General features: G+C 54.9%; 1 long non-coding RNA gene across 1 annotated transcript in view; it reads right to left on the bottom strand.

The window, feature by feature from the left end:
- Positions 1-5796: 5796 nt before the first annotated feature.
- The window catches only part of LOC122552441, an 11422-nt gene continuing 4933 nt past the window's right edge, over positions 5797-12285 (bottom strand). Inside the window, exon 3 of the long non-coding RNA XR_006312399.1 lies at positions 5797-5889. This is a non-coding gene — a long non-coding RNA (uncharacterized LOC122552441). The remainder of the gene's footprint in view (positions 5890-12285) is intronic.

The following is a 12285-nucleotide window of genomic DNA, read 5'->3' on the forward strand; positions in this document are numbered from 1 at the left end:
TCCCCTCACCTGTACCCCTTACCTGTACCCCTTGCCTGTACCCCTTGCCTGTACTCCTTACCTGTGCCCCTTTCCTGTACCCCTTTCCTGTACCCCTTTCCTGTACCCCTTTCCTGTACTCCTTACCTGTGCCCCTTACCTGTACTCCTTGCCAAGCTGCTGCTCTCCAAAACCTCTCGAGCTAAAGCCTTACTTCTTTCTCTCCTACCAACAAACTCTCCGTTTGCCCGTCACTCTACCCTGCATGCTCATGAAAAGCTTATTGGTAGCAGAGGACGAAGTAAGGCTTTAGCTCGAGGGGTTTAATTTTGGTGAAAGGAGGAGGGAAGGAGGGAAACCTGCAGTGATGTAGTATTTGGGTCTTAAACACTCCTTGTTACCATGATCCACTGCTCAGTCCAAGGGACTGCTTCCATGTCACTCTCAGCTTGACCATCTGCTGTGGGACAGATTTGGGTCCAGTCTTTACAGGGCACCTCGCTCAGGGCAGCAGACATGGAGTCAGAGAGATGTACAGCATGGAAACAGACCCTTCGGTCCAACCTGTCCATGCCGACTAGATATCCCAACCCAATCTAGTCCCACCTGCCAGCACCCGGCCCATATCGCTCCAAACCCTTCCTATTCATATACCCATCCAGATGCCTTTTAAATGTTGCAATTGTACCAGCCCCCACCACATCCTCTTGCAGCTAAGTCCATACCCATACCACCCCCTGGGTGAAAAAGTTGCCCCTTAGGTCTCTTTTATATCTTTCCCCTCTCACCCAAACTTATGCCCTCTAGTTCTGGACTCCAGGGAAAAGACCTTGTCTATTTTAATTAGAGTGGTGCTGGAAAAGCACAAGCAGGTCAGGCAGCATCCGAGGAGCAGGAAAATCGTGTATTTGGTAAAAGCCCTGATGAAGGGCTTTTGTCCGAAACATCGATTTTCCTGCTCCTCAGACGCTGCCTGACCTGCTGTTGCTTTTCCAGCACCACTCTAATCTAGACTCTGATCTCCAGCCCTTACTTTCACCTTGTCTATTTACCCTATCCATGCCCCTCATGATTTTATAAACCTCTATAAAGTCACCCCTCAGCCTCCGACGCTCCAGGGAAAACAGCCCAAGCCTGTTCAGCCTCTCCCTATAGCTCAAATCCTCCAACGCTGGCAACATCCTTGTAGATCTTTTCTGCATCCTTTCAAGTTTCACAACACCCTTATAAGAGGGAGAAGAGAATTGCACACAATCTTCCAAAAGTGGCCGAACCAATGTGCTGTACAGCCACAACTGGATTGTGGGTAATCCAAGATGGAGGATGGGAATGTGACAATGAAGCCTCTTTTACAAGGTTATTGTGTCCTTGGGGTTTTTTCATAAGGGGTTTTAAAGGCAGAGATGCCGATATGTCTGTAAGTGGCTACTTTAACCATTGGCAGGGGATGGCTGGGACTCCCAGTCCAGGTTTTTTTTTCTAGCTTGGTTTGTTTTTAGCAGAAACAGCTGGTGGCAGTGAAGCTGTTACTGTGAAAAAAGGTTCCATCCTTCAACAGATGTTTCCTGCCTGACTCTTCTCTCTGTAATCTCTCCTGCCTGTAAAAAACAGAGTCTGAATTTACCATTTACCAAGGGCTGTGTTGATGTGATATTGTGGGAATTGGAACAGCTCCTTAGTGAAGTTGTGATTTCGAATCAGTTGGGTTTACAAATAGTTCAATTATTCTAAATTCTATTTTCTTTTGTTTGTGTTTCTACCGTTGTGTGTACAGCCGAACCTCGATTATCTGAACAAGATGGGTGGGGAGCATTACGTTTGGATAATAGATCATTCGGATAATTGATGTTTGGATAATTGAGGTTGTACTGTAAAAAGATTCTGTTTTGTCTTAAAGCTGAGTGGTCTGACCAGCTGCATCACACCTGGAATATCCACCTCACATCTACCTTTCAAAAAAAAAATAAAAGTTAGGGTCCGGGCTACCTTCTTCGAGTGTTTTCAGGGGGTCTGGCCTGGTTCACAATCGGAGAACACTGAGACTGTAAGAGCTGCTCCCTTTCTGAGGTAATGGAGTTCATTTGCTGGCACGGTGGCTCAGTGGTTAGCACCACTGCCTCATAGCTCCAGGGACCCGGTTCGATCCCAGCCTCAGGCTGTGTGGAGTTTGCACATTCTCCCCAGTGTCTGCGTGGGTTTCCTCCGGGTGCTCCAGTTTCCTCCCACAGTCCAAAGATGTGCAGGTCAGGTGAATTGGCCATGGGAAATTGCCCGTAGTGTCAGGAATGTGTGGGTTAGGTGCATTAGTCAGGGGTAAATATCGGATAATAGGGGAGGGGAATGGGTCTGGGTGTGTTACTCATTGAAGGGTCGGTGTGGATGTGCTGGGCCGAAGGGCCTGTTCCCACACTGTAGGGATTCTAAGATGTCCTCGAATTCTAGGAGCAGTAATTAGTGTTTTATAAGCTTAAAAATCACACAACACCAGGTTATAGTGTGATTTTTAACTTTGTACACCCCAGTCCAACACCAGCATCTCCGAATCATGTTTCCAGAGGTCAGTGAATCAATGAGGAAACAGCTGTAAGGCAGAGGGAGACAGCCAAATCCTGGGAGAGGAACTCGTTCTGTTACAGGAACACCCCGAGGGATCTGCACAACAGCTAATGCTGGTATCATTACCTCAGGGAGTGAGGAAGGCTCCCGATTGGTGCTCTCTGGTCACCTGACAATTACTAGTTAACCCTTTTCATGTCCCAACAAGATTTAGAGCAGTGGGATTGAGTTAACTCTTTCACAACCTTAGTGATAAGAAAATCTACTGTCTGCTAAGGATTAACACAGTTAGTAAAGCTAAAGGTACCTAATTAACTGAGACCTTGTAATGTTCAAACTCTCTAAGGTTAGAATAATGGGAACGTAGTTTACAGAAACTCATGGTAGAACATAGAACAGTACAGCACAGTACAGGCCCTTCGGCCCTCGATGTTGTGCTGGCCTTTTATAGTACTAATAAGATCAGACTTAACTACATACCCTTCATTTTACTATCACCCATGTGTCCATCCAAGATTTGCTGAAATGTCCCTAATGTCTCTGACTCTACTTTCCATCCCCACCCCCCACCACAACTAGAAGTACATTCCACACACCCACCACTCTCTGTGGAAAGAACCGACCTCTGACATCTCCCCTAAACCTTCCTCCAATCACCTTAAAATTATGCCCCCCTCATGATAGCCATTCCCACCCTGGGGGAAAAGTCTCTGGCCATCCACTCCATTTATGCCTCATCATCTTTACACCCCTATCAAGTCACCTCTCATCCTTCTTCGCTCCAATGAGAAAAGCCCTAGCTCCCTCAACCTTCCTTCATAAGACATATCCTCCAGTCCGGGCAGCATCCTGGGAAATCTCCTCTGAACTCTCAGTAAAGCTTCCACATCCTTCCTATAATGAGGCAACCAGAACTGAACACAACGTTCCAAGTTTGGTCTAACCAGGGCTTTATAGGGCTGCAGCAATACCTTGTGGTTCTTAAACTCAATCCCTCACTAATGAAAGCCAGCACTCCGTATGCCTTCTTAATATTTCTTTGTCAGGAGATACTATCTGTATCAAGAGAGTGGCGCTGGAAGAGCACAGCAGGTCAGGCAGCATCTGAGGGGCAGGAGCGGGAGCAGGATACTCTCTCTGTGTGTAGTGTTTAGTGAAACATTCGTCTAATTCAGTAAAACCAAATAAAATGGTGGTTTGGCGGGGGTGGTGGTGGGGGAAGGTTAAAATATATACTTTCCTTAACTAAACCGTGATGAGAAGGTGAAAATGGTGGTTGGGGTGAGATAGCTCCATCGAGGACTGCAATCCTGTGACGAAATCCCCCTTTAATAGGACATGGAGAGTCCCTGACACTGAGCCAGCTCCCTCACAGTTAACTCTTAGAGTGAACAGAAACTCCGACACTCCTGTTTATTATTATTTTTCTTTTTTGTGTAGGTGTGAGACACAGTGAGAGACAACAGGTCTCCAAATCTTTATTCAGTTTCCACCACCAGGAAGATAGGAAAACACCCGGGTGGCCAGTGACAAACACGGCCCTTCACATCAAAGGGCAGTGCTGTGTGATCAAAACAGTTCTTCAGACCTGCCCTCCTTCCTCCGTACCGGGTGCCCAAAGATCAGGAGCGTGGGACTGAAGTGCAACCAGAACCAGAGGAGGAGGTTTTTCAGAAAATCAAAAAGGAAGTACAAACGCCCACACCCAATATACACGTGGTCCACGGACTCCAAAGCGCCACAGAACAAGCAGTTGGGCTGGGAGTCCGTGAACCCCCGCAATCTGCGGTTGCAGGGGACTGCTGTGTGCAGCACCCTCCACCCCTGATCCCCGAGAGAAAGGGGGAGGACTCCCGCGTAGAGAGCCCTCTACTGGGGATCCCCACTGCCCGGTGGCAAATGGGCACACAAGGCGTGTCCGGACGGTGGATGAGGGAGAAGAGGTGGACGGTGTGCAGCAGCAGTCTATACAGGGCCTGCCTTTTTACCCCCTGAAAGGTAACAAAATTAAAATTCCAGAGGTGGCTCAGGTTGTGGTGCATAGGCTCCCGCGGGAAGTACGGGACCTTGGGGCCAATGTGAAATTCCGTCCGGGCTGCGGTGAGCGTGGACGGGATCCCATCGCACACCTGAGCGTCCTCCAACTGGTGCACTACGTCGGGTCCGACACCGCCGTTTTAAGGCGTCGGACGGCGGTGGCCATGTACCGGACATCTACCGCTGCCCTGCTCGCTATGTCCTGCACCCAGCACGTCCCCGACCTGGTCACCCTCGCCGACACGGCCCTCCCCTCCGACAGCCATTCGAACCCGCGAGTACAGAGGTGCGGATTCCTGAGCAACGGCTCCCTGACGACAGCCGCTACTCCTGCCGGAGGGTAGGCATGGCGCAATTCGACCATGTTCCAGACAGTGACCAGGTCCTGGTAAAAGACAGGCAGCGTCCTGAGGGAGACCTCCAAACCGTCACGGTTGACGAACAGGAGCTGCGTGTCGTAGTTGAGGTTACGCACCTGGCGGAAAAAAATGTCGCTAGGGCGCACCACCGAGGAGGAGGCTCGACGTTAAGGTATCGCTGCAAGGTCTGAAGGCGGAACGTCGCGACCTGGGTGCAGACGCACACCAGTGACTGACCACCCTCCTCAATAGGGAGACTCAGAACCTGCGCAGCGACCCAGTGCATCTTTTTGTCCCAGAAGAAGTCGACCAACGTTCTCTGGATGTCAGCGACAAAGCCAGGAGGAGGGACCAAAGTGACTAGCCGGTACCACAGCATGGCGGCCACCAGCTGGTTTATGACCAGCACTCGACTCCTGTAAGATAGCACTCGGAGCAGTCCTGTCCAGCGGCCTAGGGGAGCCGAGACTTTGGCCTCCAGCTCCTGCCAGTTGGCCGGCCAGGGTTCCTCAGCCGGGCTGAGGTAGACCCCCAGGTAGAGGAGATGGGTGGTACCCCAGCTGAACCCCCGTAACTCCTCCGGCAGAGAGTCCACCCACCACGGACCGACCAGTAGTCCGGAACATTTGGCCCAGTTGATCCTGGTGGAAGACACTGCCGAGTACAGGGCCTGGCACTCGCGCATCCTCCCCAGGTCAGCTGGGTCGGTGGAAGTGAGGAGCACGTCGTCGGCGTAGGCCAAGAGGACCACCCCCGTGCCCGCGCCGCGCAGAACCAGCCCCGACAACCTCCTCCGCAAGAGGCGCAGGAAAGGCTCCACGCACAGGGAATACAGCTGGCCGGACAGGGGGCAGCCTTGACGCACTCTTCTCCCGAAGCGAAGGGGCGCCGTCAGGGACCCGTTAACTTTAACCAGACACTCTGCGGCGGCGTACAAAAGTCAGATCCGGGCGACGAACTCGAATGCCCGCAGAGCCCCGAGCAGGTACTCGTGATCGACCCTGTCGAACGCCTTCTCCTGGTCGAGAGACAGGAAGGCGCTCGGCAGACCAGCCCGTCGACAGAAATGGATCAGGTCCCGGACCAGGTGGACGTTATCGTGTATCCTCCGGCCCGGGACCGTGTAGGACTGGTCCGGGTGAATCATGTGGGCCAGCACGGAGGCCAGGCGAGAAGACAACACCTTGGCGAAGATTTTGTAATCCGTGCTGAGGAGGGAGACCGGACGCCAGTTCTTTAGGGAACGAAGGCCCCCCTTCTTTGGCAGCAGGACGATGACTGCCCTGCGCCAAGAAAGGGGCAGCTGTCCAGCATCTAGACACTCCCCCAGGACCTGTGCGTAGTCACACCCCAGGATGTCCCAGAACGCCCTGAAGAACTCCACAGTCAGCCCGTCCAGCCCCGGGGGTTTTGCCCCTCTAGAGCCGGCCGAGGGCGCCGGTCAGCTCCTCTAAGGTGACGGGAGCGTCGAGCCTTCCGGCGTCCTCCGGGCTGAGCTGCGGCAGGTCCTCCCACAGAACTCTGCGAGCATCCTCGCTGGACGGATCCGGAGAGAACAGGGCTGTGTAATAGTTTCGGACGTGGGCCCTGACGCCCTCCGGATCCGAGACGAGGGACCCGTCGTCGGCCAGCAGCACAAGGAGCTGCTGACGGGTGCCACGCCTTTTTTCCAGCGAGTAGAAGAAGGGGGAGCCGCGGTCCAGGTCCTGGAGGAGCTGGATCCGCGACCTCACGTACGCGCCCCGAGCCCCGACGAGCTGCAGGTCCCGGAGCGCGGCCTTCTTCTCTTCGTACGCCCCGCGCAGGGCCGGGTCCGCGTCGGGCTGACCGAGGCGTGACTCCAGGTCGAGCAACTCCCTCTCCAACTCCCCGATCCTGGATTTCCGCCTCTTCGTCGACCCCTAGCGTACTCCTGACAGACGACGCGGACGTGAGCCTTGCCCACGTCCCACCTTAGCCTCGGAGGGGAAGCTTCCCCGCTTCCTTCTCCAGCCGGCCCAGAAACGACGAAACGAGTCCTGGAACCGCTCGTCCTCCAGCAGCAGGTTGTTAAAGTGCCAGTACGCGGAGCTGAGCCTGGCGCCGAACGGAAGGAGTTCCGCCCACACCAGGCGATGGTCCGTGCACGATACCTGCCGCGTGGAGGCCTTCGGAAAACAGGAGGCGTATGCCCGCGAAACGTACAAGCGGTCAATTCTGGACGCTCCGGCCCCAGGCCTCACGAAGGTGAAAGCGATGGAGTCGGGATGGAGATTCCGCCAGACGTCCACCAGGTCGAAGGACTTGACCAAGTCCCCCAACCTCTTCCCCGACGCCCAGCCAGTGCGGGCACCGCCGCGGTCCCTGCCCTCGAGGACGCAGTTAAAATCTCCCCCGAGGACGACGCACTGGTTCTCGTCGATGGAAGCGAGATGAGCTGACACTTCTTCGAAGAAGCTCGCTTGCCTCGGCCCGGCCAGGGGAGCGTAGACGTTCACCAAGTGAAGCACCGCGCCCCCCCCAGCCGAACCGTCAGGTGAAGCAAACGGCTTGGCACGGGCTCCCTGACCCCCAAGATCTCCGGCTGATAAATGCGGGGCCAACAGGATAGCCACCCTGCCAGATCTGCGGGTGAGGCGACTCATGTAGACCCCCCCTCGCCACTCCAGGAGCCAGGTGGCTTCGTCTCCCGAGGTAGTGTGGGTTTCCTGCAGGAAGCACACTGCATACCTCCCGTCCCGGAGGACCGAGAGGGTCTGGAATCTGCGCTGTGACTCCCTACTGCCGTTGATGTTGAGGCTGGCTATAGTTGTCTCCATGTCGGAAGCTTTGTGCAACCACCACCAGTACAGATAACAAACCTATATACATATTTACTGGGAGGACGGGGGAGGGGCACAGAAGTCCCTCGCCCTCACCAGGAGCGCCCCCAGGAAGTTCCTGCCTCGCTTTCGCTCATTGACATCGAGCCCAGGCGCCTGGCGAGCTGTGTGGCCCGACCAATAAACTCTCTCAAAGGAGCTCCAGGGGTCGAGCGCCAGTTGGGCTCTATCCCGGCGACTCCGAGTTTCCTCGACAAATTCCCGGAGTTCCTCGAGGGGGATGAGGGGGAGATCGGTGGGGGGCACCTGGGACTCAAACACCTCACTGGAGACAGACTCTGCATTGTCCCCAGTGTCCACCACCGATCCCATACCCGTCTCTGGGAAGTCTCCCTTGGTCACCGTCCCCTCCATGACCCAGTGGTGACTTCAGCATTACCACCCGCACCACGGCCCATGTGGTTTTTAAAGTCCTCCCCAGGGGCTGGTGGGACGATGGCAGCGGAAGATGCAGATGCAGCTACAGCTACAGCCCCTGGGGGTTTGGGCAGGCCTGGCCATGGCATGGGACAGGCAGGAGACACCATGGGCTCACCCCCTGGAGAGGGACAGTGCTGCTGGGATGTCTCTCCCCTCCAAGGACTGGCACCTCTTCCCCAGAGAGAGGGGGGAGAGTTTATGGGCCTTCCCCTCCCCGCCTGCCTTGGGGGTCATGGGGCCTGAGGTTCCCCCCCAGCTTCTCCTGGAATACTATTGGCTGGGGGAAAGCAAGGGGCCTGGCCAGGGTGGGAGAGCCAGCTGTGTCACTTCCTGCCCTGCCCCTGGTTTATCAGGTGATGGTGGGCGAGGTAGGGGCTCAGTTACCCGTCCAGGGCCCAGAGACACAGCTGCTGCTGGATGGAGCTCAGCGGTGGGTTCCCCCAGGTCAGTGCAGGGGTGTGGCTGGGTGGGGCAGGGACTCCCTCTGGAGCAGGAGCAGTTTCTGTAACGGGGTGGGGGTCGGGGTCAGCAGGGTAGGCATTGATTCTGGGGGGGGGGGGGTTCAGGGTTCCTGTGCTGGGAGGCGACGCTGGTATGGCTGCAGGGGCATTGTCATGCTGGGGTGAGGCAGGCCGAGGGTCCATTTTGGGGGAAGGTGACAGGGTGGTCTCCATGGGGGTGGGCTTCGCGTGTTGGGTCTGTCCGGCCGGATGCTCACTCCCCTCCCTGCCAGGGACTGAGGCTCTAGGAGCCAATGGTTTAGCCCCCACTGCCAGGGCTTGTGGTGGTGACTTCGGGGGAGGGGGAGTGGGTGCGGCGGCACCACCCTCAGCCATTGGTGTGGGCTGGGCAGCCTTCCAGGTGGGGCAGATTTTTCTCATGTGCACACCTCGCGGCACAGGTGACACCGCACGCTGTCCACCGTCCAGAAGAGGTGGTAGGCCGCGCCCTGGTGGATGAGGGTGAATGAGCCCTCGGTGACCTCCTCCCGGGCCAGGCAAATAAACACCAGGTGTCGGAGGGAGTAAATGTGTCGGAGGGCGGGGTCCTTCAGACCGAGCAGGAGCAGCTGGACACCTGAGCGGATCTCCCCTGGAGTTTGGTGATGAGGAGAAGGAGCTTGCTAGGAATGAAGGGCGGGACATTGGAAATCACGACCCTCTGGGCCGTAACCTCCAGAGGGTCGACAGGCAGATGTGTCCCGCCCACAGTGAGCCTCCTCTCCACGGCCAGGTGGACCACCTGCTCGATCCTGAGGAACAACACGGCCTTCCCGCACATCCGGGCCGCAGCGACGATGGCCAGTGGGCCGACCACACTAGCCATGGCCTTGCTGCAGGCCTCGATGGTCATGGTGGGGTGGGGATAGGCCTTAACCCCCAGGCGTTCAGTCAGGAGTCTGAAGGGGGTCAGGGTTGTGGCTGGGGCTGGAGCGGTCATGCCTAAGGCAGCAGCTACCGCAGCGTAGGTGCGGCTCGGGGCCTGCTTCTTTTGGGCTTGCCATGGTGTGCTGCTGGGTGGCACCGGTGTGCCTTCCTCTGTGTGGGCCTCAGGCGAAAGTGGTCATGACAAGGAGGCCGGGGCTGCAGCAACAGCCGACCTGGCCCTGGTGACAGCAGAGGGGTTAGACCCAGGCCCCAGGCAGCAGTGACAGTCTTCAGTTTGGGGTGGGGCTCTCAGCAAGTCCCAGGCAGCAGTGGTGAAGGCAGGCCCCAGGTATGGGTGGTGTTCAGGCAGCAGCAGTGCTGAGGTATAGGCAAGTCCCAGGCGGTGGCAGCGGGCGCAGGCCCAGGCGGTGGCAGCAGGCGCAGGCCCAGGCGGTGGCAGCGGGCGCAGGCCCAGGCGGTGGCAGCGGGCGCAGGCCCAGGCGGTGGCAGCGGGCGCAGGCCCAGGCTCTGGCAGCAGCAGCGATGGTGACTGCCTGTGCAACTGAGCACAGCTCAAACGGCAAAGGAAAAAACAAACAAACAAAGCAAAACCAATAAAGAAAACGGAAAGATAAAATATCTTCTCAAAACAAGGGGGAAGAATAACTCTACTCCTCCAAAAAAATCAGAAACCAACAGCTGCACTAACGCACAGACCGTAGCACCAGGCAGCACAGAGTCAGTACTCTAAACTGAGGAGACTCGAAATCTGCTGGGTTCTGTTTTGCAGACCCACAAGGAGGTCGCCTCCTGGTTATATTTTCTCCCCTTTAGCCCTCACTATCACTGCAGTGATGCTTACTTAAATGTGCGGTTTGTGTTTTTTTCATGTTTTCTCCCTTAATTTTATGAAATAATACAGTTTACACAAACAGCATTCCCAGCTGTATACACGGGAGAGGATCGGCAAAGCCGGGGCCCAAGCTATACCGTTCAACCGGTTTTCAGAGAAATGAGGACCAACCTCAAATCCCCGTAACGATGACATTTGTACAAAGAAGACAGTCCAATTACAAAAGCAACAGTGCATACAATACAGACCCCCCCCCCCACCAAAAACTCAGCAAGCACCCCCGTCCCTCCCACCTTCCAGCCACTCGGAAGCAGCCTGCCCTAAGCCCCTTTCGGCTCAAGCTGCTGTTTGTTTTTTGTTTGAGGGGAATCTAAATCTCCTGTTGAAAAGCTGCTGTTTGGGTCTGTCAGCCAGGGCTCCCTGATTGGGGATGTTAGCCTGGACCAATCAGGGAGCCCTGGCTGACCTTGTTACAGTCACGGTCTCAACCATGGCCTGTGGCAACTCTGGGAGAGTTCAACTTTCCTCGATACCTTCCTCTGCAGCAAGTGTGTACGGCTGCAGCTCTTAACAGATCGCTTTGATCTGCCTGGGCTAGTGTGGTGGCTCAGTGGTTAGCGCTGCTGCCTCACAGTGGGTTAGATTCTACCCTCGGGTGTCTGTCTGTGGAGTTTGCACATTCTCCTCATGTCTGCGTGGGTTTCCTCTGGTCTCCTCCCACAGTCCAATGGCCGTGCTAAATTGCCCAGAGTGTTCAGGGATGTGTAGGTTAGGTGCATTAGTCAATGTAGAGTAATAGGGTAGGGGAATGGGTCTGGGTGGGTTACTCTTCAGTGGGTCGGTGTGGACTTGTTGGGCCGAAGGGCCTGTTTCCACACTGTAGGGATTGCATGATTCTAAGTGGCAGGTGGCAGATGGACATTCTTCAGATTATGCAGGAGGCCAAAGAATCCAAATTTCAAAACCAGCCAGTTGTCACATCTTTATTTATCTGTCTTTGTAGATTTACTCTCCAGGTCGATATCGATGTTTCTCTCTGTGCAAACACCATCCTAATACATTTAAGCGACTTTGGATAGGCACATGAATATTAATACAATGAAGGGTATGTAGGTTAGCTTGAGCTTAGAGCAAGATAAAAGGCTGGCACAACATCGAGGGCCGAAGGGCCTGTACTGTTTTATGTTCTAAGGGGCCTAACCTATGCGCCCTACACCAGGCGTTGTCGCAACAACACTGTGTATCATTTCAACAAATTAACAATGAAACAGAAATGGGAAAAGAAGCAGTGAATTTGTGACCAAAAAATCCGCCTGCTTGTTCCAGTGATCACCCAGATTTTCCACCAAAAACCTATACATTGTGTGATTGGGAGTGAGTGAGTTCCATACATACCTCAGCCTGTTCTCCAGCCCAGTCACTCCAGAGATTATCGAGTTTGAGCAGAGACTGAGCTCACAGCCCCACCTCAGACAGGAGAAGGACCTTTGTAATTTTGTTTAATTTGAACGAGTGTAATAGATTCCTAAAGTAATCAGCTCCAACACTGGCAAAGGGAGGACCCCTTTAGCAATCTCCCACCCAACTCAGCCATGGGACTGGCGCTTCGACTGTCAATAAACTACATTCTCCCTTCTCCTTGGATCAGGTCACGTAGCTCATTGGCCATTCAGTTCCATCATCATCTTCCTGCACCACTTCATCACGAGAAACAATTGCAACTTTCAAGGGTTTCAAAACAACTGGGAGCAGCTACACCCCCAGGGCAGAGGTTAGCACGGCTGTTCGATTCTCAAAGACCGCCTGGCAACGTTCTGTGCACCAACATGTCATGGTCTTCACTCTCACACTCA

The sequence above is a fragment of the Chiloscyllium plagiosum genome, chromosome 8 (genome assembly GCF_004010195.1).
Source record: "Chiloscyllium plagiosum isolate BGI_BamShark_2017 chromosome 8, ASM401019v2, whole genome shotgun sequence".
NCBI lineage: Eukaryota > Metazoa > Chordata > Chondrichthyes > Orectolobiformes > Hemiscylliidae > Chiloscyllium > Chiloscyllium plagiosum.